Source organism: Siphateles boraxobius, unplaced genomic scaffold (genome assembly GCF_051911475.1).
Source record: "Siphateles boraxobius isolate OS27281-9 unplaced genomic scaffold, OSU_SipBor_1 77, whole genome shotgun sequence".
Taxonomy (NCBI): Eukaryota; Metazoa; Chordata; class Actinopteri; order Cypriniformes; family Leuciscidae; genus Siphateles; species Siphateles boraxobius.
In genome coordinates this window covers 120,001-140,201 of record NW_027509205.1, presented here as the reverse complement: position 1 = coordinate 140,201, position 20,201 = coordinate 120,001, and the positions used below count along the sequence as shown (strand labels likewise).

The following is a 20,201-nucleotide window of genomic DNA, read 5'->3' as shown; positions in this document are numbered from 1 at the left end:
ACTAATGGTCTAAGCTTTTAAATAAGGCCTGGTTAGTACTTGGATGGGAGGCCGCATGGGAATACTAGGTGTTGTAAGCTTTTTTAAGAAAAAAAAAAAGAGTCCCTGAGCTTCTTCAAAAAGCCTTAAAAAGTCTCTGAGATTCTTCAGAAAGCATGAAAGAGTTTGAGTTTTTTCAAAAGTTGTTCTTAGTTTTCTTCACTAATGGTCTAACCTTTTAAATAGCCCAATTTTGGCAGCAGTTTTCGCTTACGGCCATACCACCTTGGGCACGCCCGATCTCGTCTGATCTCGGAAGCTAAGCAGGGTCGGGCCTGGTTAGTACTTGGATGGGAGACCGCCTGGGAATACCAGGTGCTGTAAGCTTTTTAAAAAAAAAGTGCCTGAGTGCCTGAGCTTCAAAAAGCCTTAAAAAGTCTCTGAGATTCTTCAGAAAGCATGAAAGAGTTTGAGTTTTTTCAAAAGTTCTTCTTAGTCTTCTTCACTAATGGTCTAAGCTTTTAAATAAGGCCTGGTTAGTACTTGGATGGGAGGCCGCATGGGAATACTAGGTGTTGTAAGCTTTTTTAAGAAAAAAAAAAAAGAGTCCCTGAGCTTCTTCAAAAAGCCTTAAAAAGTCTCTGAGATTCTTCAGAAAGCATGAAAGAGTTTGAGTTTTTTCAAAAGTTCTTCTTAGTCTTCTTCACTAATGGTCTAAGCTTTTAAATAAGGCCTGGTTAGTACTTGGATGGGAGGCCGCATGGGAATACTAGGTGTTGTAAGCTTTTTTAAGAAAAAAAAAAAGAGTCCCTGAGCTTCTTCAAAAAGCCTTAAAAAGTCTCTGAGATTCTTCAGAAAGCATGAAAGAGTTTGAGTTTTTTCAAAAGTTGTTCTTAGTTTTCTTCACTAATGGTCTAACCTTTTAAATAGCCCAATTTTGGCAGCAGTTTTCGCTTACGGCCATACCACCTTGGGCACGCCCGATCTCGTCTGATCTCGGAAGCTAAGCAGGGTCGGGCCTGGTTAGTACTTGGATGGGAGACCGCCTGGGAATACCAGGTGCTGTAAGCTTTTAAAAAAAAAAAAAAAAAAAAGAGTGCCTGAGCTTCAAAAAGCCTTAAAAAGTCTCTGAGATTCTTCAGAAAGCATGAAAGAGTTTGAGTTTTTTCAAAAGTTCTTCTTAGTCTTCTTCACTAATGGTCTAAGCTTTTAAATAAGGCCTGGTTAGTACTTGGATGGGAGGCCGCATGGGAATACTAGGTGTTGTAAGCTTTTTTAAGAAAAAAAAAAAAGAGTCCCTGAGCTTCTTCAAAAACCCTTAAAAAGTCTCTGAGATTCTTCAGAAAGCATGAAAGAGTTTGAGTTTTTTCAAAAGTTGTTCTTAGTTTTCTTCACTAATGGTCTAACCTTTTAAATAGCCCAATTTTGGCAGCAGTTTTCGCTTACGGCCATACCACCTTGGGCATGCCCGATCTCGTCTGATCTCGGAAGCTAAGCAGGGTCGGGCTTGCTTAGTACTTGGATGGGAGACCGCCTGGGAATACAAGGTGCTGTAAGCTTTTAAAAAAAAAAAAAGAGTGCCTGAGCTTCAAAAAGCCTTAAAAAGTCTCTGAGATTCTTCAGAAAGCATGAAAGAGTTTGAGTTTTTTCAAAAGTTGTTCTTAGTTTTCTTCACTAATGGTCTAAGCTTTTAAATAAGGCCTGGTTAGTACTTGGATGGGAGGCCGCATGGGAATACTAGGTGTTGTAAGCTTTTTTAAGAAAAAAAAAAAAGAGTCCCTGAGCTTCTTCAAAAAGCCTTAAAAAGTCTCTGAGATTCTTCAGAAAGCATGAAAGAGTTTGAGTTTTTTCAAAAGTTGTTCTTAGTTTTCTTCACTAATGGTCTAACCTTTTAAATAGCCCAATTTTGGCAGCAGTTTTCGCTTACGGCCATACCACCTTGGGCACGCCCGATCTCGTCTGATCTCGGAAGCTAAGCAGGGTCGGGCCTGGTTAGTACTTGGATGGGAGACCGCCTGGGAATACCAGGTGCTGTAAGCTTTAAAAAAAAAAAAAAAAGAGTGCCTGAGCTTCAAAAAGCCTTAAAAAGTCTCTGAGATTCTTCAGAAAGCATGAAAGAGTTTGAGTATTTTCAAAAGTTGTTCTTAGTTTTCTTCACTAATGGTCTAACCTTTTAAATAGCCCAATTTTGGCAGCAGTTTTCGCTTACGGCCATACCACCTTGGGCACGCCTGATCTCGTCTGATCTCGGAAGCTAAGCAGGGTCGGGCCTGGTTAGTACTTGGATGGGAGACCGCCTGGGAATACCAGGTGCTGTACGCTTTTAAAAAAAGAAAAAAAAAAAAAGAGTGCCTGAGCTTCAAAAAGCCTTAAAAAGTCTCTGAGATTCTTCAGAAAGCATGAAAGAGTTTGAGTTTTTTCAAAAGTTCTTCTTAGTCTTCTTCACTAATGGTCTAAGCTTTTAAATAAGGCCTGGTTAGTACTTGGATGGGAGGCCGCATGGGAATACTAGGTGTTGTAAGCTTTTTTAAGAAAAAAAAAAAAGAGTCCCTGAGCTTCTTCAAAAACCCTTAAAAAGTCTCTGAGATTCTTCAGAAAGCATGAAAGAGTTTGAGTTTTTTCAAAAGTTGTTCTTAGTTTTCTTCACTAATGGTCTAACCTTTTAAATAGCCTAATTTTGGCAGCAGTTTTCGCTTACGGCCATACCACCTTGGGCACGCCCGATCTCGTCTGATCTCGGAAGCTAAGCAGGGTCGGGCCTGGTTAGTACTTGGATGGGAGACCGCCTGGGAATACCAGGTGCTGTAAGCTTTTAAAAAAAAAAAAAGAGTGCCTGAGCTTCAAAAAGCCTTAAAAAGTCTCTGAGATTCTTCAGAAAGCATGAAAGAGTTTGAGTTTTTTCAAAAGTTGTTCTTAGTTTTCTTCACTAATGGTCTAACCTTTTAAATAGCCCAATTTTGGCAGCAGTATTCGCTTACGGCCATACCACCTTGGGCACGCCCGATCTCGTCTGATCTCGGAAGCTAAGCAGGGTCGGGCCTGGTTAGTACTTGGATGGGAGACCGCCTGGGAATACCAGGTGCTGTAATCTTTTAAAAAAAAAAAAAAAAAAAAGAGTGCCTGAGCTTCAAAAAGCCTTAAAAAGTCTCTGAGATTCTTCAGAAAGCATGAAAGAGTTTGAGTTTTTTCAAAAGTTCTTCTTAGTCTTCTTCACTAATGGTCTAAGCTTTTAAATAAGGCCTGGTTAGTACTTGGATGGGAGGCCGCATGGGAATACTAGGTGTTGTAAGCTTTTTTAAGAAAAAAAAAAAAGAGTCCCTGAGCTTCTTCAAAAACCCTTAAAAAGTCTCTGAGATTCTTCAGAAAGCATGAAAGAGTTTGAGTTTTTTCAAAAGTTGTTCTTAGTTTTCTTCACTAATGGTCTAACCTTTTAAATAGCCCAATTTTGGCAGCAGTTTTCGCTTACGGCCATACCACCTTGGGCACGCCCGATCTCGTCTGATCTCGGAAGCTAAGCAGGGTCGGGCCTGGTTAGTACTTGGATGGGAGACCGCCTGGGAATACCAGGTGCTGTAAGCTTTTTAAAAAAAAAAAAAGAGTGCCTGAGCTTCAAAAAGCCTTAAAAAGTCTCTGAGATTCTTCAGAAAGCATGAAAGAGTTTGAGTTTTTTCAAAAGTTGTTCTTAGTTTTCTTCACTAATGGTCTAACCTTTTAAATAGCCCAATTTTGGCAGCAGTTTTCGCTTACGGCCATACCACCTTGGGCACGCCCGATCTCGTCTGATCTCGGAAGCTAAGCAGGGTCGGGCCTGGTTAGTACTTGGATGGGAGGCCGCATGGGAATACTAGGTGTTGTAAGCTTTTTTAAGAAAAAAAAAAAAGAGTCCCTGAGCTTCTTCAAAAACCCTTAAAAAGTCTCTGAGATTCTTCAGAAAGCATGAAAGAGTTTGAGTTTTTTCAAAAGTTGTTCTTAGTTTTCTTCACTAATGGTCTAACCTTTTAAATAGCCCAATTTTGGCAGCAGTTTTCGCTTACGGCCATACCACCTTGGGCACGCCCGATCTCGTCTGATCTCGGAAGCTAAGCAGGGTCGGGCCTGGTTAGTACTTGGATGGGAGACCGCCTGGGAATACCAGGTGCTGTAAGCTTTTAAAAAAAAAAAAAGAGTGCCTGAGCTTCAAAAAGCCTTAAAAAGTCTCTGAGATTCTTCAGAAAGCATGAAAGAGTTTGAGTTTTTTCAAAAGTTGTTCTTAGTTTTCTTCACTAATGGTCTAACCTTTTAAATAGCCCAATTTTGGCAGCAGTATTCGCTTACGGCCATACCACCTTGGGCACGCCCGATCTCGTCTGATCTCGGAAGCTAAGCAGGGTCGGGCCTGGTTAGTACTTGGATGGGAGACCGCCTGGGAATACCAGGTGCTGTAATCTTTAAAAAAAAAAAAAAAAAAAAAAGAGTGCCTGAGCTTCAAAAAGCCTTAAAAAGTCTCTGAGATTCTTCAGAAAGCATGAAAGAGTTTGAGTTTTTTCAAAAGTTCTTCTTAGTCTTCTTCACTAATGGTCTAAGCTTTTAAATAAGGCCTGGTTAGTACTTGGATGGGAGGCCGCATGGGAATACTAGGTGTTGTAAGCTTTTTTAAGAAAAAAAAAAAAGAGTCCCTGAGCTTCTTCAAAAACCCTTAAAAAGTCTCTGAGATTCTTCAGAAAGCATGAAAGAGTTTGAGTTTTTTCAAAAGTTGTTCTTAGTTTTCTTCACTAATGGTCTAACCTTTTAAATAGCCCAATTTTGGCAGCAGTTTTCGCTTACGGCCATACCACCTTGGGCACGCCCGATCTCGTCTGATCTCGGAAGCTAAGCAGGGTCGGGCCTGGTTAGTACTTGGATGGGAGACCGCCTGGGAATACCAGGTGCTGTAAGCTTTTTAAAAAAAAAAAAAGAGTGCCTGAGCTTCAAAAAGCCTTAAAAAGTCTCTGAGATTCTTCAGAAAGCATGAAAGAGTTTGAGTTTTTTCAAAAGTTGTTCTTAGTTTTCTTCACTAATGGTCTAACCTTTTAAATAGCCCAATTTTGGCAGCAGTTTTCGCTTACGGCCATACCACCTTGGGCACGCCCGATCTCGTCTGATCTCGGAAGCTAAGCAGGGTCGGGCCTGGTTAGTACTTGGATGGGAGACCGCCTGGGAATACCAGGTGCTGTAAGCTTTTAAAAAAAAAAAAAAAAGAGTGCCTGAGCTTCAAAAAGCCTTAAAAAGTCTCTGAGATTCTTCAGAAAGCATGAAAGAGTTTGAGTTTTTTCAAAAGTTCTTCTTAGTCTTCTTCACTAATGGTCTAAGCTTTTAAATAAGGCCTGGTTAGTACTTGGATGGGAGGCCGCATGGGAATACTAGGTGTTGTAAGCTTTTTTAAGAAAAAAAAAAAAGAGTCCCTGAGCTTCTTCAAAAACCCTTAAAAAGTCTCTGAGATTCTTCAGAAAGCATGAAAGAGTTTGAGTTTTTTCAAAAGTTGTTCTTAGTTTTCTTCACTAATGGTCTAACCTTTTAAATAGCCCAATTTTGGCAGCAGTTTTCGCTTAAGGCCATACCACCTTGGGCACGCCCGATCTCGTCTGATCTCGGAAGCTAAGCAGGGTCGGGCCTGGTTAGTACTTGGATGGGAGACCGCCTGGGAATACCAGGTGCTGTAAGCTTTTAAAAAAAAAAAAAAGAGTGCCTGAGCTTCAAAAAGCCTTAAAAAGTCTCTGAGATTCTTCAGAAAGCATGAAAGAGTTTGAGTTTTTTCAAAAGTTCTTCTTAGTCTTCTTCACTAATGGTCTAAGCTTTTAAATAAGGCCTGGTTAGTACTTGGATGGGAGGCCGCATGGGAATACTAGGTGTTGTAAGCTTTTTTAAGAAAAAAAAAAAAGAGTCCCTGAGCTTCTTCAAAAACCCTTAAAAAGTCTCTGAGATTCTTCAGAAAGCATGAAAGAGTTTGAGTTTTTTCAAAAGTTGTTCTTAGTTTTCTTCACTAATGGTCTAACCTTTTAAATAGCCCAATTTTGGCAGCAGTTTTCGCTTACGGCCATACCACCTTGGGCACGCCCGATCTCGTCTGATCTCGGAAGCTAAGCAGGGTCGGGCCTGGTTAGTACTTGGATGGGAGACCGCCTGGGAATACCAGGTGCTGTAAGCTTTTAAAAAAAAAAAAAAGAGTGCCTGAGCTTCAAAAAGCCTTAAAAAGTCTCTGAGATTCTTCAGAAAGCATGAAAGAGTTTGAGTTTTTTCAAAAGTTGTTCTTAGTTTTCTTCACTAATGGTCTAACCTTTTAAATAGCCCAATTTTGGCAGCAGTATTCGCTTACGGCCATACCACCTTGGGCACGCCCGATCTCGTCTGATCTCGGAAGCTAAGCAGGGTCGGGCCTGGTTAGTACTTGGATGGGAGACCGCCTGGGAATACCAGGTGCTGTAAGCTTTTAAAAAAAAAAAAAAGAGTCCCTGAGCTTCAAAAAGCCTTAAAAAGTCTCTGAGATTCTTCAGAAAGCATGAAAGAGTTTGAGTTTTTTCAAAAGTTCTTCTTAGTCTTCTTCACTAATGGTCTAAGCTTTTAAATAAGGCCTGGTTAGTACTTGGATGGGAGGCCGCATGGGAATACTAGGTGTTGTAAGCTTTTTTAAGAAAAAAAAAAAAGAGTCCCTGAGCTTCTTCAAAAAGCCTTAAAAAGTCTCTGAGATTCTTCAGAAAGCATGAAAGAGCTTGAGTTTTTTCAAAAGTTGTTCTTAGTTTTCTTCACTAATGGTCTAACCTTTTAAATAGCCCAATTTTGGCAGCAGTTTTAGCTTACGGCCATACCACCTTGGGCACGCCCGATCTCGTCTGATCTCGGAAGCTAAGCAGGGTCGGGCCTGGTTAGTACTTGGATGGGAGACCGCCTGGGAATACCAGGTGCTGTAAGCTTTTAAAAAAAAAAAAAAGAGTGCCTGAGCTTCAAAAAGCCTTAAAAAGTCTCTGAGATTCTTCAGAAAGCATGAAAGAGTTTGAGTTTTTTCAAAAGTTGTTCTTAGTTTTCTTCACTAATGGTCTAACCTTTTAAATAGCCCAATTTTGGCAGCAGTATTCGCTTACGGCCATACCACCTTGGGCACGCCCGATCTCGTCTGATCTCGGAAGCTAAGCAGGGTCGGGCCTGGTTAGTACTTGGATGGGAGACCGCCTGGGAATACCAGGTGCTGTAAGCTTTTAAAAAAAAAAAAAAGAGTCCCTGAGCTTCAAAAAGCCTTAAAAAGTCTCTGAGATTCTTCAGAAAGCATGAAAGAGTTTGAGTTTTTTCAAAAGTTCTTCTTAGTCTTCTTCACTAATGGTCTAAGCTTTTAAATAAGGCCTGGTTAGTACTTGGATGGGAGGCCGCATGGGAATACTAGGTGTTGTAAGCTTTTTTAAGAAAAAAAAAAAAGAGTCCCTGAGCTTCTTCAAAAAGCCTTAAAAAGTCTCTGAGATTCTTCAGAAAGCATGAAAGAGCTTGAGTTTTTTCAAAAGTTGTTCTTAGTTTTCTTCACTAATGGTCTAACCTTTTAAATAGCCCAATTTTGGCAGCAGTTTTAGCTTACGGCCATACCACCTTGGGCACGCCCGATCTCGTCTGATCTCGGAAGCTAAGCAGGGTCGGGCCTGGTTAGTACTTGGATGGGAGACCGCCTGGGAATACCAGGTGCTGTAAGCTTTAAAAAAAAAAAAAAAAGAGTGCCTGAGCTTCAAAAAGCCTTAAAAAGTCTCTGAGATTCTTCAGAAAGCATGAAAGAGTTTGAGTATTTTCAAAAGTTGTTCTTAGTTTTCTTCACTAATGGTCTAACCTTTTAAATAGCCCAATTTTGGCAGCAGTTTTCGCTTACGGCCATACCACCTTGGGCACGCCTGATCTCGTCTGATCTCGGAAGCTAAGCAGGGTCGGGCCTGGTTAGTACTTGGATGGGAGACCGCCTGGGAATACCAGGTGCTGTACGCTTTTAAAAAAAGAAAAAAAAAAAAAGAGTGCCTGAGCTTCAAAAAGCCTTAAAAAGTCTCTGAGATTCTTCAGAAAGCATGAAAGAGTTTGAGTTTTTTCAAAAGTTCTTCTTAGTCTTCTTCACTAATGGTCTAAGCTTTTAAATAAGGCCTGGTTAGTACTTGGATGGGAGGCCGCATGGGAATACTAGGTGTTGTAAGCTTTTTTAAGAAAAAAAAAAAAGAGTCCCTGAGCTTCTTCAAAAACCCTTAAAAAGTCTCTGAGATTCTTCAGAAAGCATGAAAGAGTTTGAGTTTTTTCAAAAGTTGTTCTTAGTTTTCTTCACTAATGGTCTAACCTTTTAAATAGCCTAATTTTGGCAGCAGTTTTCGCTTACGGCCATACCACCTTGGGCACGCCCGATCTCGTCTGATCTCGGAAGCTAAGCAGGGTCGGGCCTGGTTAGTACTTGGATGGGAGACCGCCTGGGAATACCAGGTGCTGTAAGCTTTTAAAAAAAAAAAAAGAGTGCCTGAGCTTCAAAAAGCCTTAAAAAGTCTCTGAGATTCTTCAGAAAGCATGAAAGAGTTTGAGTTTTTTCAAAAGTTGTTCTTAGTTTTCTTCACTAATGGTCTAACCTTTTAAATAGCCCAATTTTGGCAGCAGTATTCGCTTACGGCCATACCACCTTGGGCACGCCCGATCTCGTCTGATCTCGGAAGCTAAGCAGGGTCGGGCCTGGTTAGTACTTGGATGGGAGACCGCCTGGGAATACCAGGTGCTGTAATCTTTTAAAAAAAAAAAAAAAAAAAAAGAGTGCCTGAGCTTCAAAAAGCCTTAAAAAGTCTCTGAGATTCTTCAGAAAGCATGAAAGAGTTTGAGTTTTTTCAAAAGTTCTTCTTAGTCTTCTTCACTAATGGTCTAAGCTTTTAAATAAGGCCTGGTTAGTACTTGGATGGGAGGCCGCATGGGAATACTAGGTGTTGTAAGCTTTTTTAAGAAAAAAAAAAAGAGTCCCTGAGCTTCTTCAAAAACCCTTAAAAAGTCTCTGAGATTCTTCAGAAAGCATGAAAGAGTTTGAGTTTTTTCAAAAGTTGTTCTTAGTTTTCTTCACTAATGGTCTAACCTTTTAAATAGCCCAATTTTGGCAGCAGTTTTCGCTTACGGCCATACCACCTTGGGCACGCCCGATCTCGTCTGATCTCGGAAGCTAAGCAGGGTCGGGCCTGGTTAGTACTTGGATGGGAGACCGCCTGGGAATACCAGGTGCTGTAAGCTTTTTAAAAAAAAAAAAAGAGTGCCTGAGCTTCAAAAAGCCTTAAAAAGTCTCTGAGATTCTTCAGAAAGCATGAAAGAGTTTGAGTTTTTTCAAAAGTTGTTCTTAGTTTTCTTCACTAATGGTCTAACCTTTTAAATAGCCCAATTTTGGCAGCAGTTTTCGCTTACGGCCATACCACCTTGGGCACGCCCGATCTCGTCTGATCTCGGAAGCTAAGCAGGGTCGGGCCTGGTTAGTACTTGGATGGGAGGCCGCATGGGAATACTAGGTGTTGTAAGCTTTTTTAAGAAAAAAAAAAAAGAGTCCCTGAGCTTCTTCAAAAACCCTTAAAAAGTCTCTGAGATTCTTCAGAAAGCATGAAAGAGTTTGAGTTTTTTCAAAAGTTGTTCTTAGTTTTCTTCACTAATGGTCTAACCTTTTAAATAGCCCAATTTTGGCAGCAGTTTTCGCTTACGGCCATACCACCTTGGGCACGCCCGATCTCGTCTGATCTCGGAAGCTAAGCAGGGTCGGGCCTGGTTAGTACTTGGATGGGAGACCGCCTGGGAATACCAGGTGCTGTAAGCTTTTAAAAAAAAAAAAAGAGTGCCTGAGCTTCAAAAAGCCTTAAAAAGTCTCTGAGATTCTTCAGAAAGCATGAAAGAGTTTGAGTTTTTTCAAAAGTTGTTCTTAGTTTTCTTCACTAATGGTCTAACCTTTTAAATAGCCCAATTTTGGCAGCAGTATTCGCTTACGGCCATACCACCTTGGGCACGCCCGATCTCGTCTGATCTCGGAAGCTAAGCAGGGTCGGGCCTGGTTAGTACTTGGATGGGAGACCGCCTGGGAATACCAGGTGCTGTAATCTTTAAAAAAAAAAAAAAAAAAAAAAGAGTGCCTGAGCTTCAAAAAGCCTTAAAAAGTCTCTGAGATTCTTCAGAAAGCATGAAAGAGTTTGAGTTTTTTCAAAAGTTCTTCTTAGTCTTCTTCACTAATGGTCTAAGCTTTTAAATAAGGCCTGGTTAGTACTTGGATGGGAGGCCGCATGGGAATACTAGGTGTTGTAAGCTTTTTTAAGAAAAAAAAAAAAGAGTCCCTGAGCTTCTTCAAAAACCCTTAAAAAGTCTCTGAGATTCTTCAGAAAGCATGAAAGAGTTTGAGTTTTTTCAAAAGTTGTTCTTAGTTTTCTTCACTAATGGTCTAACCTTTTAAATAGCCCAATTTTGGCAGCAGTTTTCGCTTACGGCCATACCACCTTAGGCACGCCCGATCTCGTCTGATCTCGGAAGCTAAGCAGGGTCGGGCCTGGTTAGTACTTGGATGGGAGACCGCCTGGGAATACCAGGTGCTGTAAGCTTTTTAAAAAAAAAAAAAGAGTGCCTGAGCTTCAAAAAGCCTTAAAAAGTCTCTGAGATTCTTCAGAAAGCATGAAAGAGTTTGAGTTTTTTCAAAAGTTGTTCTTAGTTTTCTTCACTAATGGTCTAACCTTTTAAATAGCCCAATTTTGGCAGCAGTTTTCGCTTACGGCCATACCACCTTGGGCACGCCCGATCTCGTCTGATCTCGGAAGCTAAGCAGGGTCGGGCCTGGTTAGTACTTGGATGGGAGACCGCCTGGGAATACCAGGTGCTGTAAGCTTTTAAAAAAAAAAAAAAAAAAAAAAAAGAGTGCCTGAGCTTCAAAAAGCCTTAAAAAGTCTCTGAGATTCTTCAGAAAGCATGAAAGAGTTTGAGTTTTTTCAAAAGTTCTTCTTAGTCTTCTTCACTAATGGTCTAAGCTTTTAAATAAGGCCTGGTTAGTACTTGGATGGGAGGCCGCATGGGAATACTAGGTGTTGTAAGCTTTTTTAAGAAAAAAAAAAAAGAGTCCCTGAGCTTCTTCAAAAACCCTTAAAAAGTCTCTGAGATTCTTCAGAAAGCATGAAAGAGTTTGAGTTTTTTCAAAAGTTGTTCTTAGTTTTCTTCACTAATGGTCTAACCTTTTAAATAGCCCAATTTTGGCAGCAGTTTTCGCTTAAGGCCATACCACCTTGGGCACGCCCGATCTCGTCTGATCTCGGAAGCTAAGCAGGGTCGGGCCTGGTTAGTACTTGGATGGGAGACCGCCTGGGAATACCAGGTGCTGTAAGCTTTTAAAAAAAAAAAAAAGAGTGCCTGAGCTTCAAAAAGCCTTAAAAAGTCTCTGAGATTCTTCAGAAAGCATGAAAGAGTTTGAGTTTTTTCAAAAGTTCTTCTTAGTCTTCTTCACTAATGGTCTAAGCTTTTAAATAAGGCCTGGTTAGTACTTGGATGGGAGGCCGCATGGGAATACTAGGTGTTGTAAGCTTTTTTAAGAAAAAAAAAAAAGAGTCCCTGAGCTTCTTCAAAAACCCTTAAAAAGTCTCTGAGATTCTTCAGAAAGCATGAAAGAGTTTGAGTTTTTTCAAAAGTTGTTCTTAGTTTTCTTCACTAATGGTCTAACCTTTTAAATAGCCCAATTTTGGCAGCAGTTTTCGCTTACGGCCATACCACCTTGGGCACGCCCGATCTCGTCTGATCTCGGAAGCTAAGCAGGGTCGGGCCTGGTTAGTACTTGGATGGGAGACCGCCTGGGAATACCAGGTGCTGTAAGCTTTTAAAAAAAAAAAAAAGAGTCCCTGAGCTTCAAAAAGCCTTAAAAAGTCTCTGAGATTCTTCAGAAAGCATGAAAGAGTTTGAGTTTTTTCAAAAGTTCTTCTTAGTCTTCTTCACTAATGGTCTAAGCTTTTAAATAAGGCCTGGTTAGTACTTGGATGGGAGGCCGCATGGGAATACTAGGTGTTGTAAGCTTTTTTAAGAAAAAAAAAAAAGAGTCCCTGAGCTTCTTCAAAAAGCCTTAAAAAGTCTCTGAGATTCTTCAGAAAGCATGAAAGAGCTTGAGTTTTTTCAAAAGTTGTTCTTAGTTTTCTTCACTAATGGTCTAACCTTTTAAATAGCCCAATTTTGGCAGCAGTTTTAGCTTACGGCCATACCACCTTGGGCACGCCCGATCTCGTCTGATCTCGGAAGCTAAGCAGGGTCGGGCCTGGTTAGTACTTGGATGGGAGACCGCCTGGGAATACCAGGTGCTGTAAGCTTTTAAAAAAAAAAAAAGAGTGCCTGAGCTTCAAAAAGCCTTAAAAAGTCTCTGAGATTCTTCAGAAAGCATGAAAGAGTTTGAGTTTTTTCAAAAGTTGTTCTTAGTTTTCTTCACTAATGGTCTAACCTTTTAAATAGCCCAATTTTGGCAGCAGTATTCGCTTACGGCCATACCACCTTGGGCACGCCCGATCTCGTCTGATCTCGGAAGCTAAGCAGGGTCGGGCCTGGTTAGTACTTGGATGGGAGACCGCCTGGGAATACCAGGTGCTGTAATCTTTTAAAAAAAAAAAAAAAAAAAAAGAGTGCCTGAGCTTCAAAAAGCCTTAAAAAGTCTCTGAGATTCTTCAGAAAGCATGAAAGAGTTTGAGTTTTTTCAAAAGTTCTTCTTAGTCTTCTTCACTAATGGTCTAAGCTTTTAAATAAGGCCTGGTTAGTACTTGGATGGGAGGCCGCATGGGAATACTAGGTGTTGTAAGCTTTTTTAAGAAAAAAAAAAAAGAGTCCCTGAGCTTCTTCAAAAACCCTTAAAAAGTCTCTGAGATTCTTCAGAAAGCATGAAAGAGTTTGAGTTTTTTCAAAAGTTGTTCTTAGTTTTCTTCACTAATGGTCTAACCTTTTAAATAGCCCAATTTTGGCAGCAGTTTTCGCTTACGGCCATACCACCTTGGGCACGCCCGATCTCGTCTGATCTCGGAAGCTAAGCAGGGTCGGGCCTGGTTAGTACTTGGATGGGAGACCGCCTGGGAATACCAGGTGCTGTAAGCTTTTTAAAAAAAAAAAAAGAGTGCCTGAGCTTCAAAAAGCCTTAAAAAGTCTCTGAGATTCTTCAGAAAGCATGAAAGAGTTTGAGTTTTTTCAAAAGTTGTTCTTAGTTTTCTTCACTAATGGTCTAACCTTTTAAATAGCCCAATTTTGGCAGCAGTTTTCGCTTACGGCCATACCACCTTGGGCACGCCCGATCTCGTCTGATCTCGGAAGCTAAGCAGGGTCGGGCCTGGTTAGTACTTGGATGGGAGGCCGCATGGGAATACTAGGTGTTGTAAGCTTTTTTAAGAAAAAAAAAAAAGAGTCCCTGAGCTTCTTCAAAAACCCTTAAAAAGTCTCTGAGATTCTTCAGAAAGCATGAAAGAGTTTGAGTTTTTTCAAAAGTTGTTCTTAGTTTTCTTCACTAATGGTCTAACCTTTTAAATAGCCCAATTTTGGCAGCAGTTTTCGCTTACGGCCATACCACCTTGGGCACGCCCGATCTCGTCTGATCTCGGAAGCTAAGCAGGGTCGGGCCTGGTTAGTACTTGGATGGGAGACCGCCTGGGAATACCAGGTGCTGTAAGCTTTTTAAAAAAAAAAAAAGAGTGCCTGAGCTTCAAAAAGCCTTAAAAAGTCTCTGAGATTCTTCAGAAAGCATGAAAGAGTTTGAGTTTTTTCAAAAGTTGTTCTTAGTTTTCTTCACTAATGGTCTAACCTTTTAAATAGCCCAATTTTGGCAGCAGTTTTCGCTTACGGCCATACCACCTTGGGCACGCCCGATCTCGTCTGATCTCGGAAGCTAAGCAGGGTCGGGCCTGGTTAGTACTTGGATGGGAGACCGCCTGGGAATACCAGGTGCTGTAAGCTTTTAAAAAAAAAAAAAAAAAAAAAAAGAGTGCCTGAGCTTCAAAAAGCCTTAAAAAGTCTCTGAGATTCTTCAGAAAGCATGAAAGAGTTTGAGTTTTTTCAAAAGTTCTTCTTAGTCTTCTTCACTAATGGTCTAAGCTTTTAAATAAGGCCTGGTTAGTACTTGGATGGGAGGCCGCATGGGAATACTAGGTGTTGTAAGCTTTTTTAAGAAAAAAAAAAAAGAGTCCCTGAGCTTCTTCAAAAACCCTTAAAAAGTCTCTGAGATTCTTCAGAAAGCATGAAAGAGTTTGAGTTTTTTCAAAAGTTGTTCTTAGTTTTCTTCACTAATGGTCTAACCTTTTAAATAGCCTAATTTTGGCAGCAGTTTTCGCTTACGGCCATACCACCTTGGGCACGCCCGATCTCGTCTGATCTCGGAAGCTAAGCAGGGTCGGGCCTGGTTAGTACTTGGATGGGAGACCGCCTGGGAATACCAGGTGCTGTAAGCTTTTAAAAAAAAAAAAAGAGTGCCTGAGCTTCAAAAAGCCTTAAAAAGTCTCTGAGATTCTTCAGAAAGCATGAAAGAGTTTGAGTTTTTTCAAAAGTTGTTCTTAGTTTTCTTCACTAATGGTCTAACCTTTTAAATAGCCCAATTTTGGCAGCAGTATTCGCTTACGGCCATACCACCTTGGGCACGCCCGATCTCGTCTGATCTCGGAAGCTAAGCAGGGTCGGGCCTGGTTAGTACTTGGATGGGAGACCGCCTGGGAATACCAGGTGCTGTAATCTTTTAAAAAAAAAAAAAAAAAAAAAGAGTGCCTGAGCTTCAAAAAGCCTTAAAAAGTCTCTGAGATTCTTCAGAAAGCATGAAAGAGTTTGAGTTTTTTCAAAAGTTCTTCTTAGTCTTCTTCACTAATGGTCTAAGCTTTTAAATAAGGCCTGGTTAGTACTTGGATGGGAGGCCGCATGGGAATACTAGGTGTTGTAAGCTTTTTTAAGAAAAAAAAAAAGAGTCCCTGAGCTTCTTCAAAAACCCTTAAAAAGTCTCTGAGATTCTTCAGAAAGCATGAAAGAGTTTGAGTTTTTTCAAAAGTTGTTCTTAGTTTTCTTCACTAATGGTCTAACCTTTTAAATAGCCCAATTTTGGCAGCAGTTTTCGCTTACGGCCATACCACCTTGGGCACGCCCGATCTCGTCTGATCTCGGAAGCTAAGCAGGGTCGGGCCTGGTTAGTACTTGGATGGGAGACCGCCTGGGAATACCAGGTGCTGTAAGCTTTTTAAAAAAAAAAAAAGAGTGCCTGAGCTTCAAAAAGCCTTAAAAAGTCTCTGAGATTCTTCAGAAAGCATGAAAGAGTTTGAGTTTTTTCAAAAGTTGTTCTTAGTTTTCTTCACTAATGGTCTAACCTTTTAAATAGCCCAATTTTGGCAGCAGTTTTCGCTTACGGCCATACCACCTTGGGCACGCCCGATCTCGTCTGATCTCGGAAGCTAAGCAGGGTCGGGCCTGGTTAGTACTTGGATGGGAGGCCGCATGGGAATACTAGGTGTTGTAAGCTTTTTTAAGAAAAAAAAAAAAGAGTCCCTGAGCTTCTTCAAAAACCCTTAAAAAGTCTCTGAGATTCTTCAGAAAGCATGAAAGAGTTTGAGTTTTTTCAAAAGTTGTTCTTAGTTTTCTTCACTAATGGTCTAACCTTTTAAATAGCCCAATTTTGGCAGCAGTTTTCGCTTACGGCCATACCACCTTGGGCACGCCCGATCTCGTCTGATCTCGGAAGCTAAGCAGGGTCGGGCCTGGTTAGTACTTGGATGGGAGACCGCCTGGGAATACCAGGTGCTGTAAGCTTTTAAAAAAAAAAAAAGAGTGCCTGAGCTTCAAAAAGCCTTAAAAAGTCTCTGAGATTCTTCAGAAAGCATGAAAGAGTTTGAGTTTTTTCAAAAGTTGTTCTTAGTTTTCTTCACTAATGGTCTAACCTTTTAAATAGCCCAATTTTGGCAGCAGTATTCGCTTACGGCCATACCACCTTGGGCACGCCCGATCTCGTCTGATCTCGGAAGCTAAGCAGGGTCGGGCCTGGTTAGTACTTGGATGGGAGACCGCCTGGGAATACCAGGTGCTGTAATCTTTAAAAAAAAAAAAAAAAAAAAAAGAGTGCCTGAGCTTCAAAAAGCCTTAAAAAGTCTCTGAGATTCTTCAGAAAGCATGAAAGAGTTTGAGTTTTTTCAAAAGTTCTTCTTAGTCTTCTTCACTAATGGTCTAAGCTTTTAAATAAGGCCTGGTTAGTACTTGGATGGGAGGCCGCATGGGAATACTAGGTGTTGTAAGCTTTTTTAAGAAAAAAAAAAAAGAGTCCCTGAGCTTCTTCAAAAACCCTTAAAAAGTCTCTGAGATTCTTCAGAAAGCATGAAAGAGTTTGAGTTTTTTCAAAAGTTGTTCTTAGTTTTCTTCACTAATGGTCTAACCTTTTAAATAGCCCAATTTTGGCAGCAGTTTTCGCTTACGGCCATACCACCTTGGGCACGCCCGATCTCGTCTGATCTCGGAAGCTAAGCAGGGTCGGGCCTGGTTAGTACTTGGATGGGAGACCGCCTGGGAATACCAGGTGCTGTAAGCTTTTTAAAAAAAAAAAAAGAGTGCCTGAGCTTCAAAAAGCCTTAAAAAGTCTCTGAGATTCTTCAGAAAGCATGAAAGAGTTTGAGTTTTTTCAAAAGTTGTTCTTAGTTTTCTTCACTAATGGTCTAACCTTTTAAATAGCCCAATTTTGGCAGCAGTTTTCGCTTACGGCCATACCACCTTGGGCACGCCCGATCTCGTCTGATCTCGGAAGCTAAGCAGGGTCGGGCCTGGTTAGTACTTGGATGGGAGACCGCCTGGGAATACCAGGTGCTGTAAGCTTTTAAAAAAAAAAAAAAAAAAAAAAAAGAGTGCCTGAGCTTCAAAAAGCCTTAAAAAGTCTCTGAGATTCTTCAGAAAGCATGAAAGAGTTTGAGTTTTTTCAAAAGTTCTTCTTAGTCTTCTTCACTAATGGTCTAAGCTTTTAAATAAGGCCTGGTTAGTACTTGGATGGGAGGCCGCATGGGAATACTAGGTGTTGTAAGCTTTTTTAAGAAAAAAAAAAAAGAGTCCCTGAGCTTCTTCAAAAACCCTTAAAAAGTCTCTGAGATTCTTCAGAAAGCATGAAAGAGTTTGAGTTTTTTCAAAAGTTGTTCTTAGTTTTCTTCACTAATGGTCTAACCTTTTAAATAGCCCAATTTTGGCAGCAGTTTTCGCTTAAGGCCATACCACCTTGGGCACGCCCGATCTCGTCTGATCTCGGAAGCTAAGCAGGGTCGGGCCTGGTTAGTACTTGGATGGGAGACCGCCTGGGAATACCAGGTGCTGTAAGCTTTTAAAAAAAAAAAAAAGAGTGCCTGAGCTTCAAAAAGCCTTAAAAAGTCTCTGAGATTCTTCAGAAAGCATGAAAGAGTTTGAGTTTTTTCAAAAGTTCTTCTTAGTCTTCTTCACTAATGGTCTAAGCTTTTAAATAAGGCCTGGTTAGTACTTGGATGGGAGGCCGCATGGGAATACTAGGTGTTGTAAGCTTTTTTAAGAAAAAAAAAAAAGAGTCCCTGAGCTTCTTCAAAAACCCTTAAAAAGTCTCTGAGATTCTTCAGAAAGCATGAAAGAGTTTGAGTTTTTTCAAAAGTTGTTCTTAGTTTTCTTCACTAATGGTCTAACCTTTTAAATAGCCCAATTTTGGCAGCAGTTTTCGCTTACGGCCATACCACCTTGGGCACGCCCGATCTCGTCTGATCTCGGAAGCTAAGCAGGGTCGGGCCTGGTTAGTACTTGGATGGGAGACCGCCTGGGAATACCAGGTGCTGTAAGCTTTTAAAAAAAAAAAAAAGAGTCCCTGAGCTTCAAAAAGCCTTAAAAAGTCTCTGAGATTCTTCAGAAAGCATGAAAGAGTTTGAGTTTTTTCAAAAGTTCTTCTTAGTCTTCTTCACTAATGGTCTAAGCTTTTAAATAAGGCCTGGTTAGTACTTGGATGGGAGGCCGCATGGGAATACTAGGTGTTGTAAGCTTTTTTAAGAAAAAAAAAAAAGAGTCCCTGAGCTTCTTCAAAAAGCCTTAAAAAGTCTCTGAGATTCTTCAGAAAGCATGAAAGAGCTTGAGTTTTTTCAAAAGTTGTTCTTAGTTTTCTTCACTAATGGTCTAACCTTTTAAATAGCCCAATTTTGGCAGCAGTTTTAGCTTACGGCCATACCACCTTGGGCACGCCCGATCTCGTCTGATCTCGGAAGCTAAGCAGGGTCGGGCCTGGTTAGTACTTGGATGGGAGACCGCCTGGGAATACCAGGTGCTGTAAGCTTTTAAAAAAAAAAAAAGAGTGCCTGAGCTTCAAAAAGCCTTAAAAAGTCTCTGAGATTCTTCAGAAAGCATGAAAGAGTTTGAGTTTTTTCAAAAGTTGTTCTTAGTTTTCTTCACTAATGGTCTAACCTTTTAAATAGCCCAATTTTGGCAGCAGTATTCGCTTACGGCCATACCACCTTGGGCACGCCCGATCTCGTCTGATCTCGGAAGCTAAGCAGGGTCGGGCCTGGTTAGTACTTGGATGGGAGACCGCCTGGGAATACCAGGTGCTGTAATCTTTTAAAAAAAAAAAAAAAAAAAAAGAGTGCCTGAGCTTCAAAAAGCCTTAAAAAGTCTCTGAGATTCTTCAGAAAGCATGAAAGAGTTTGAGTTTTTTCAAAAGTTCTTCTTAGTCTTCTTCACTAATGGTCTAAGCTTTTAAATAAGGCCTGGTTAGTACTTGGATGGGAGGCCGCATGGGAATACTAGGTGTTGTAAGCTTTTTTAAGAAAAAAAAAAAAGAGTCCCTGAGCTTCTTCAAAAACCCTTAAAAAGTCTCTGAGATTCTTCAGAAAGCATGAAAGAGTTTGAGTTTTTTCAAAAGTTGTTCTTAGTTTTCTTCACTAATGGTCTAACCTTTTAAATAGCCCAATTTTGGCAGCAGTTTTCGCTTACGGCCATACCACCTTGGGCACGCCCGATCTCGTCTGATCTCGGAAGCTAAGCAGGGTCGGGCCTGGTTAGTACTTGGATGGGAGACCGCCTGGGAATACCAGGTGCTGTAAGCTTTTTAAAAAAAAAAAAAGAGTGCCTGAGCTTCAAAAAGCCTTAAAAAGTCTCTGAGATTCTTCAGAAAGCATGAAAGAGTTTGAGTTTTTTCAAAAGTTGTTCTTAGTTTTCTTCACTAATGGTCTAACCTTTTAAATAGCCCAATTTTGGCAGCAGTTTTCGCTTACGGCCATACCACCTTGGGCACGCCCGATCTCGTCTGATCTCGGAAGCTAAGCAGGGTCGGGCCTGGTTAGTACTTGGATGGGAGGCCGCATGGGAATACTAGGTGTTGTAAGCTTTTTTAAGAAAAAAAAAAAAGAGTCCCTGAGCTTCTTCAAAAACCCTTAAAAAGTCTCTGAGATTCTTCAGAAAGCATGAAAGAGTTTGAGTTTTTTCAAAAGTTGTTCTTAGTTTTCTTCACTAATGGTCTAACCTTTTAAATAGCCCAATTTTGGCAGCAGTTTTCGCTTACGGCCATACCACCTTGGGCACGCCCGATCTCGTCTGATCTCGGAAGCTAAGCAGGGTCGGGCCTGGTTAGTACTTGGATGGGAGACCGCCTGGGAATACCAGGTGCTGTAAGCTTTTTAAAAAAAAAAAAAGAGTGCCTGAGCTTCAAAAAGCCTTAAAAAGTCTCTGAGATTCTTCAGAAAGCATGAAAGAGTTTGAGTTTTTTCAAAAGTTGTTCTTAGTTTTCTTCACTAATGGTCTAACCTTTTAAATAGCCCAATTTTGGCAGCAGTTTTCGCTTACGGCCATACCACCTTGGGCACGCCCGATCTCGTCTGATCTCGGAAGCTAAGCAGGGTCGGGCCTGGTTAGTACTTGGATGGGAGACCGCCTGGGAATACCAGGTGCTGTAAGCTTTTAAAAAAAAAAAAAAAAAAAAAAAAGAGTGCCTGAGCTTCAAAAAGCCTTAAAAAGTCTCTGAGATTCTTCAGAAAGCATGAAAGAGTTTGAGTTTTTTCAAAAGTTCTTCTTAGTCTTCTTCACTAATGGTCTAAGCTTTTAAATAAGGCCTGGTTAGTACTTGGATGGGAGGCCGCATGGGAATACTAGGTGTTGTAAGCTTTTTTAAGAAAAAAAAAAAAGAGTCCCTGAGCTTCTTCAAAAACCCTTAAAAAGTCTCTGAGATTCTTCAGAAAGCATGAAAGAGTTTGAGTTTTTTCAAAAGTTGTTCTTAGTTTTCTTCACTAATGGTCTAACCTTTTAAATAG

General features: G+C 40.7%; 52 non-coding genes across 52 annotated transcripts; all 52 read left to right on the top strand.

Annotated features, from left to right (window-relative positions):
• Positions 1-247: 247 nt before the first annotated feature.
• LOC143727622 (5S ribosomal RNA) lies at positions 248-366 on the top strand. Its single transcript, XR_013199613.1, has one exon. It is a non-coding gene; the product is annotated as a 5S ribosomal RNA (ribosomal RNA).
• Positions 367-931: 565 nt separating this feature from the next.
• LOC143727621 (5S ribosomal RNA) lies at positions 932-1,050 on the top strand. The gene has a single exon (XR_013199612.1). It is a non-coding gene; the product is annotated as a 5S ribosomal RNA (ribosomal RNA).
• A 369-nt stretch (positions 1,051-1,419) lies between these two features.
• On the top strand, positions 1,420-1,538 carry LOC143726446 (5S ribosomal RNA). The gene has a single exon (XR_013198693.1). It is a non-coding gene; the product is annotated as a 5S ribosomal RNA (ribosomal RNA).
• Positions 1,539-1,900: 362 nt separating this feature from the next.
• On the top strand, positions 1,901-2,019 carry LOC143727620 (5S ribosomal RNA). Its single transcript, XR_013199611.1, has one exon. It is a non-coding gene; the product is annotated as a 5S ribosomal RNA (ribosomal RNA).
• Positions 2,020-2,182: 163 nt separating this feature from the next.
• Positions 2,183-2,301, top strand: LOC143726397 (5S ribosomal RNA). The gene has a single exon (XR_013198646.1). It is a non-coding gene; the product is annotated as a 5S ribosomal RNA (ribosomal RNA).
• Positions 2,302-2,671: 370 nt separating this feature from the next.
• On the top strand, positions 2,672-2,790 carry LOC143727619 (5S ribosomal RNA). The gene has a single exon (XR_013199610.1). It is a non-coding gene; the product is annotated as a 5S ribosomal RNA (ribosomal RNA).
• A 161-nt stretch (positions 2,791-2,951) lies between these two features.
• Positions 2,952-3,070, top strand: LOC143726264 (5S ribosomal RNA). The gene has a single exon (XR_013198516.1). It is a non-coding gene; the product is annotated as a 5S ribosomal RNA (ribosomal RNA).
• Positions 3,071-3,439: 369 nt separating this feature from the next.
• LOC143727618 (5S ribosomal RNA) lies at positions 3,440-3,558 on the top strand. Its single transcript, XR_013199609.1, has one exon. It is a non-coding gene; the product is annotated as a 5S ribosomal RNA (ribosomal RNA).
• A 162-nt stretch (positions 3,559-3,720) lies between these two features.
• LOC143726422 (5S ribosomal RNA) lies at positions 3,721-3,839 on the top strand. Its single transcript, XR_013198670.1, has one exon. It is a non-coding gene; the product is annotated as a 5S ribosomal RNA (ribosomal RNA).
• A 168-nt stretch (positions 3,840-4,007) lies between these two features.
• LOC143727616 (5S ribosomal RNA) lies at positions 4,008-4,126 on the top strand. The gene has a single exon (XR_013199607.1). It is a non-coding gene; the product is annotated as a 5S ribosomal RNA (ribosomal RNA).
• A 161-nt stretch (positions 4,127-4,287) lies between these two features.
• LOC143726263 (5S ribosomal RNA) lies at positions 4,288-4,406 on the top strand. Its single transcript, XR_013198515.1, has one exon. It is a non-coding gene; the product is annotated as a 5S ribosomal RNA (ribosomal RNA).
• Positions 4,407-4,776: 370 nt separating this feature from the next.
• Positions 4,777-4,895, top strand: LOC143727615 (5S ribosomal RNA). Its single transcript, XR_013199606.1, has one exon. It is a non-coding gene; the product is annotated as a 5S ribosomal RNA (ribosomal RNA).
• Positions 4,896-5,057: 162 nt separating this feature from the next.
• On the top strand, positions 5,058-5,176 carry LOC143727614 (5S ribosomal RNA). The gene has a single exon (XR_013199605.1). It is a non-coding gene; the product is annotated as a 5S ribosomal RNA (ribosomal RNA).
• Positions 5,177-5,541: 365 nt separating this feature from the next.
• On the top strand, positions 5,542-5,660 carry LOC143726366 (5S ribosomal RNA). Its single transcript, XR_013198615.1, has one exon. It is a non-coding gene; the product is annotated as a 5S ribosomal RNA (ribosomal RNA).
• Positions 5,661-6,023: 363 nt separating this feature from the next.
• On the top strand, positions 6,024-6,142 carry LOC143727613 (5S ribosomal RNA). Its single transcript, XR_013199604.1, has one exon. It is a non-coding gene; the product is annotated as a 5S ribosomal RNA (ribosomal RNA).
• A 162-nt stretch (positions 6,143-6,304) lies between these two features.
• On the top strand, positions 6,305-6,423 carry LOC143727612 (5S ribosomal RNA). Its single transcript, XR_013199603.1, has one exon. It is a non-coding gene; the product is annotated as a 5S ribosomal RNA (ribosomal RNA).
• A 363-nt stretch (positions 6,424-6,786) lies between these two features.
• LOC143727611 (5S ribosomal RNA) lies at positions 6,787-6,905 on the top strand. Its single transcript, XR_013199602.1, has one exon. It is a non-coding gene; the product is annotated as a 5S ribosomal RNA (ribosomal RNA).
• Positions 6,906-7,067: 162 nt separating this feature from the next.
• Positions 7,068-7,186, top strand: LOC143727610 (5S ribosomal RNA). Its single transcript, XR_013199601.1, has one exon. It is a non-coding gene; the product is annotated as a 5S ribosomal RNA (ribosomal RNA).
• Positions 7,187-7,549: 363 nt separating this feature from the next.
• LOC143727609 (5S ribosomal RNA) lies at positions 7,550-7,668 on the top strand. The gene has a single exon (XR_013199600.1). It is a non-coding gene; the product is annotated as a 5S ribosomal RNA (ribosomal RNA).
• A 163-nt stretch (positions 7,669-7,831) lies between these two features.
• On the top strand, positions 7,832-7,950 carry LOC143726396 (5S ribosomal RNA). Its single transcript, XR_013198645.1, has one exon. It is a non-coding gene; the product is annotated as a 5S ribosomal RNA (ribosomal RNA).
• Positions 7,951-8,320: 370 nt separating this feature from the next.
• LOC143727608 (5S ribosomal RNA) lies at positions 8,321-8,439 on the top strand. The gene has a single exon (XR_013199599.1). It is a non-coding gene; the product is annotated as a 5S ribosomal RNA (ribosomal RNA).
• A 161-nt stretch (positions 8,440-8,600) lies between these two features.
• LOC143726262 (5S ribosomal RNA) lies at positions 8,601-8,719 on the top strand. Its single transcript, XR_013198514.1, has one exon. It is a non-coding gene; the product is annotated as a 5S ribosomal RNA (ribosomal RNA).
• Positions 8,720-9,088: 369 nt separating this feature from the next.
• Positions 9,089-9,207, top strand: LOC143727607 (5S ribosomal RNA). The gene has a single exon (XR_013199598.1). It is a non-coding gene; the product is annotated as a 5S ribosomal RNA (ribosomal RNA).
• A 162-nt stretch (positions 9,208-9,369) lies between these two features.
• On the top strand, positions 9,370-9,488 carry LOC143726421 (5S ribosomal RNA). Its single transcript, XR_013198669.1, has one exon. It is a non-coding gene; the product is annotated as a 5S ribosomal RNA (ribosomal RNA).
• Positions 9,489-9,656: 168 nt separating this feature from the next.
• On the top strand, positions 9,657-9,775 carry LOC143727605 (5S ribosomal RNA). The gene has a single exon (XR_013199596.1). It is a non-coding gene; the product is annotated as a 5S ribosomal RNA (ribosomal RNA).
• Positions 9,776-9,936: 161 nt separating this feature from the next.
• Positions 9,937-10,055, top strand: LOC143726261 (5S ribosomal RNA). The gene has a single exon (XR_013198513.1). It is a non-coding gene; the product is annotated as a 5S ribosomal RNA (ribosomal RNA).
• A 370-nt stretch (positions 10,056-10,425) lies between these two features.
• Positions 10,426-10,544, top strand: LOC143726313 (5S ribosomal RNA). Its single transcript, XR_013198563.1, has one exon. It is a non-coding gene; the product is annotated as a 5S ribosomal RNA (ribosomal RNA).
• Positions 10,545-10,706: 162 nt separating this feature from the next.
• LOC143727604 (5S ribosomal RNA) lies at positions 10,707-10,825 on the top strand. Its single transcript, XR_013199595.1, has one exon. It is a non-coding gene; the product is annotated as a 5S ribosomal RNA (ribosomal RNA).
• A 373-nt stretch (positions 10,826-11,198) lies between these two features.
• LOC143726365 (5S ribosomal RNA) lies at positions 11,199-11,317 on the top strand. Its single transcript, XR_013198614.1, has one exon. It is a non-coding gene; the product is annotated as a 5S ribosomal RNA (ribosomal RNA).
• Positions 11,318-11,680: 363 nt separating this feature from the next.
• On the top strand, positions 11,681-11,799 carry LOC143727603 (5S ribosomal RNA). Its single transcript, XR_013199594.1, has one exon. It is a non-coding gene; the product is annotated as a 5S ribosomal RNA (ribosomal RNA).
• Positions 11,800-12,162: 363 nt separating this feature from the next.
• On the top strand, positions 12,163-12,281 carry LOC143727602 (5S ribosomal RNA). Its single transcript, XR_013199593.1, has one exon. It is a non-coding gene; the product is annotated as a 5S ribosomal RNA (ribosomal RNA).
• A 161-nt stretch (positions 12,282-12,442) lies between these two features.
• LOC143726260 (5S ribosomal RNA) lies at positions 12,443-12,561 on the top strand. The gene has a single exon (XR_013198512.1). It is a non-coding gene; the product is annotated as a 5S ribosomal RNA (ribosomal RNA).
• A 370-nt stretch (positions 12,562-12,931) lies between these two features.
• LOC143727601 (5S ribosomal RNA) lies at positions 12,932-13,050 on the top strand. The gene has a single exon (XR_013199592.1). It is a non-coding gene; the product is annotated as a 5S ribosomal RNA (ribosomal RNA).
• A 162-nt stretch (positions 13,051-13,212) lies between these two features.
• On the top strand, positions 13,213-13,331 carry LOC143726420 (5S ribosomal RNA). The gene has a single exon (XR_013198668.1). It is a non-coding gene; the product is annotated as a 5S ribosomal RNA (ribosomal RNA).
• Positions 13,332-13,499: 168 nt separating this feature from the next.
• Positions 13,500-13,618, top strand: LOC143727600 (5S ribosomal RNA). The gene has a single exon (XR_013199591.1). It is a non-coding gene; the product is annotated as a 5S ribosomal RNA (ribosomal RNA).
• Positions 13,619-13,780: 162 nt separating this feature from the next.
• LOC143727599 (5S ribosomal RNA) lies at positions 13,781-13,899 on the top strand. The gene has a single exon (XR_013199590.1). It is a non-coding gene; the product is annotated as a 5S ribosomal RNA (ribosomal RNA).
• A 372-nt stretch (positions 13,900-14,271) lies between these two features.
• On the top strand, positions 14,272-14,390 carry LOC143727598 (5S ribosomal RNA). Its single transcript, XR_013199589.1, has one exon. It is a non-coding gene; the product is annotated as a 5S ribosomal RNA (ribosomal RNA).
• Positions 14,391-14,551: 161 nt separating this feature from the next.
• Positions 14,552-14,670, top strand: LOC143726259 (5S ribosomal RNA). Its single transcript, XR_013198511.1, has one exon. It is a non-coding gene; the product is annotated as a 5S ribosomal RNA (ribosomal RNA).
• A 369-nt stretch (positions 14,671-15,039) lies between these two features.
• LOC143727597 (5S ribosomal RNA) lies at positions 15,040-15,158 on the top strand. Its single transcript, XR_013199588.1, has one exon. It is a non-coding gene; the product is annotated as a 5S ribosomal RNA (ribosomal RNA).
• Positions 15,159-15,320: 162 nt separating this feature from the next.
• LOC143726419 (5S ribosomal RNA) lies at positions 15,321-15,439 on the top strand. The gene has a single exon (XR_013198667.1). It is a non-coding gene; the product is annotated as a 5S ribosomal RNA (ribosomal RNA).
• A 168-nt stretch (positions 15,440-15,607) lies between these two features.
• On the top strand, positions 15,608-15,726 carry LOC143727596 (5S ribosomal RNA). Its single transcript, XR_013199587.1, has one exon. It is a non-coding gene; the product is annotated as a 5S ribosomal RNA (ribosomal RNA).
• A 161-nt stretch (positions 15,727-15,887) lies between these two features.
• Positions 15,888-16,006, top strand: LOC143726257 (5S ribosomal RNA). Its single transcript, XR_013198509.1, has one exon. It is a non-coding gene; the product is annotated as a 5S ribosomal RNA (ribosomal RNA).
• A 370-nt stretch (positions 16,007-16,376) lies between these two features.
• Positions 16,377-16,495, top strand: LOC143727594 (5S ribosomal RNA). Its single transcript, XR_013199585.1, has one exon. It is a non-coding gene; the product is annotated as a 5S ribosomal RNA (ribosomal RNA).
• Positions 16,496-16,657: 162 nt separating this feature from the next.
• On the top strand, positions 16,658-16,776 carry LOC143727593 (5S ribosomal RNA). Its single transcript, XR_013199584.1, has one exon. It is a non-coding gene; the product is annotated as a 5S ribosomal RNA (ribosomal RNA).
• A 373-nt stretch (positions 16,777-17,149) lies between these two features.
• LOC143726364 (5S ribosomal RNA) lies at positions 17,150-17,268 on the top strand. Its single transcript, XR_013198613.1, has one exon. It is a non-coding gene; the product is annotated as a 5S ribosomal RNA (ribosomal RNA).
• Positions 17,269-17,631: 363 nt separating this feature from the next.
• Positions 17,632-17,750, top strand: LOC143727592 (5S ribosomal RNA). The gene has a single exon (XR_013199583.1). It is a non-coding gene; the product is annotated as a 5S ribosomal RNA (ribosomal RNA).
• Positions 17,751-18,113: 363 nt separating this feature from the next.
• On the top strand, positions 18,114-18,232 carry LOC143727591 (5S ribosomal RNA). The gene has a single exon (XR_013199582.1). It is a non-coding gene; the product is annotated as a 5S ribosomal RNA (ribosomal RNA).
• Positions 18,233-18,393: 161 nt separating this feature from the next.
• On the top strand, positions 18,394-18,512 carry LOC143726256 (5S ribosomal RNA). The gene has a single exon (XR_013198508.1). It is a non-coding gene; the product is annotated as a 5S ribosomal RNA (ribosomal RNA).
• A 370-nt stretch (positions 18,513-18,882) lies between these two features.
• Positions 18,883-19,001, top strand: LOC143727590 (5S ribosomal RNA). The gene has a single exon (XR_013199581.1). It is a non-coding gene; the product is annotated as a 5S ribosomal RNA (ribosomal RNA).
• Positions 19,002-19,163: 162 nt separating this feature from the next.
• On the top strand, positions 19,164-19,282 carry LOC143726417 (5S ribosomal RNA). The gene has a single exon (XR_013198665.1). It is a non-coding gene; the product is annotated as a 5S ribosomal RNA (ribosomal RNA).
• Positions 19,283-19,450: 168 nt separating this feature from the next.
• LOC143727589 (5S ribosomal RNA) lies at positions 19,451-19,569 on the top strand. The gene has a single exon (XR_013199580.1). It is a non-coding gene; the product is annotated as a 5S ribosomal RNA (ribosomal RNA).
• Positions 19,570-19,731: 162 nt separating this feature from the next.
• Positions 19,732-19,850, top strand: LOC143727588 (5S ribosomal RNA). The gene has a single exon (XR_013199579.1). It is a non-coding gene; the product is annotated as a 5S ribosomal RNA (ribosomal RNA).
• The last annotated feature ends 351 nt before the right edge of the window (positions 19,851-20,201 follow it).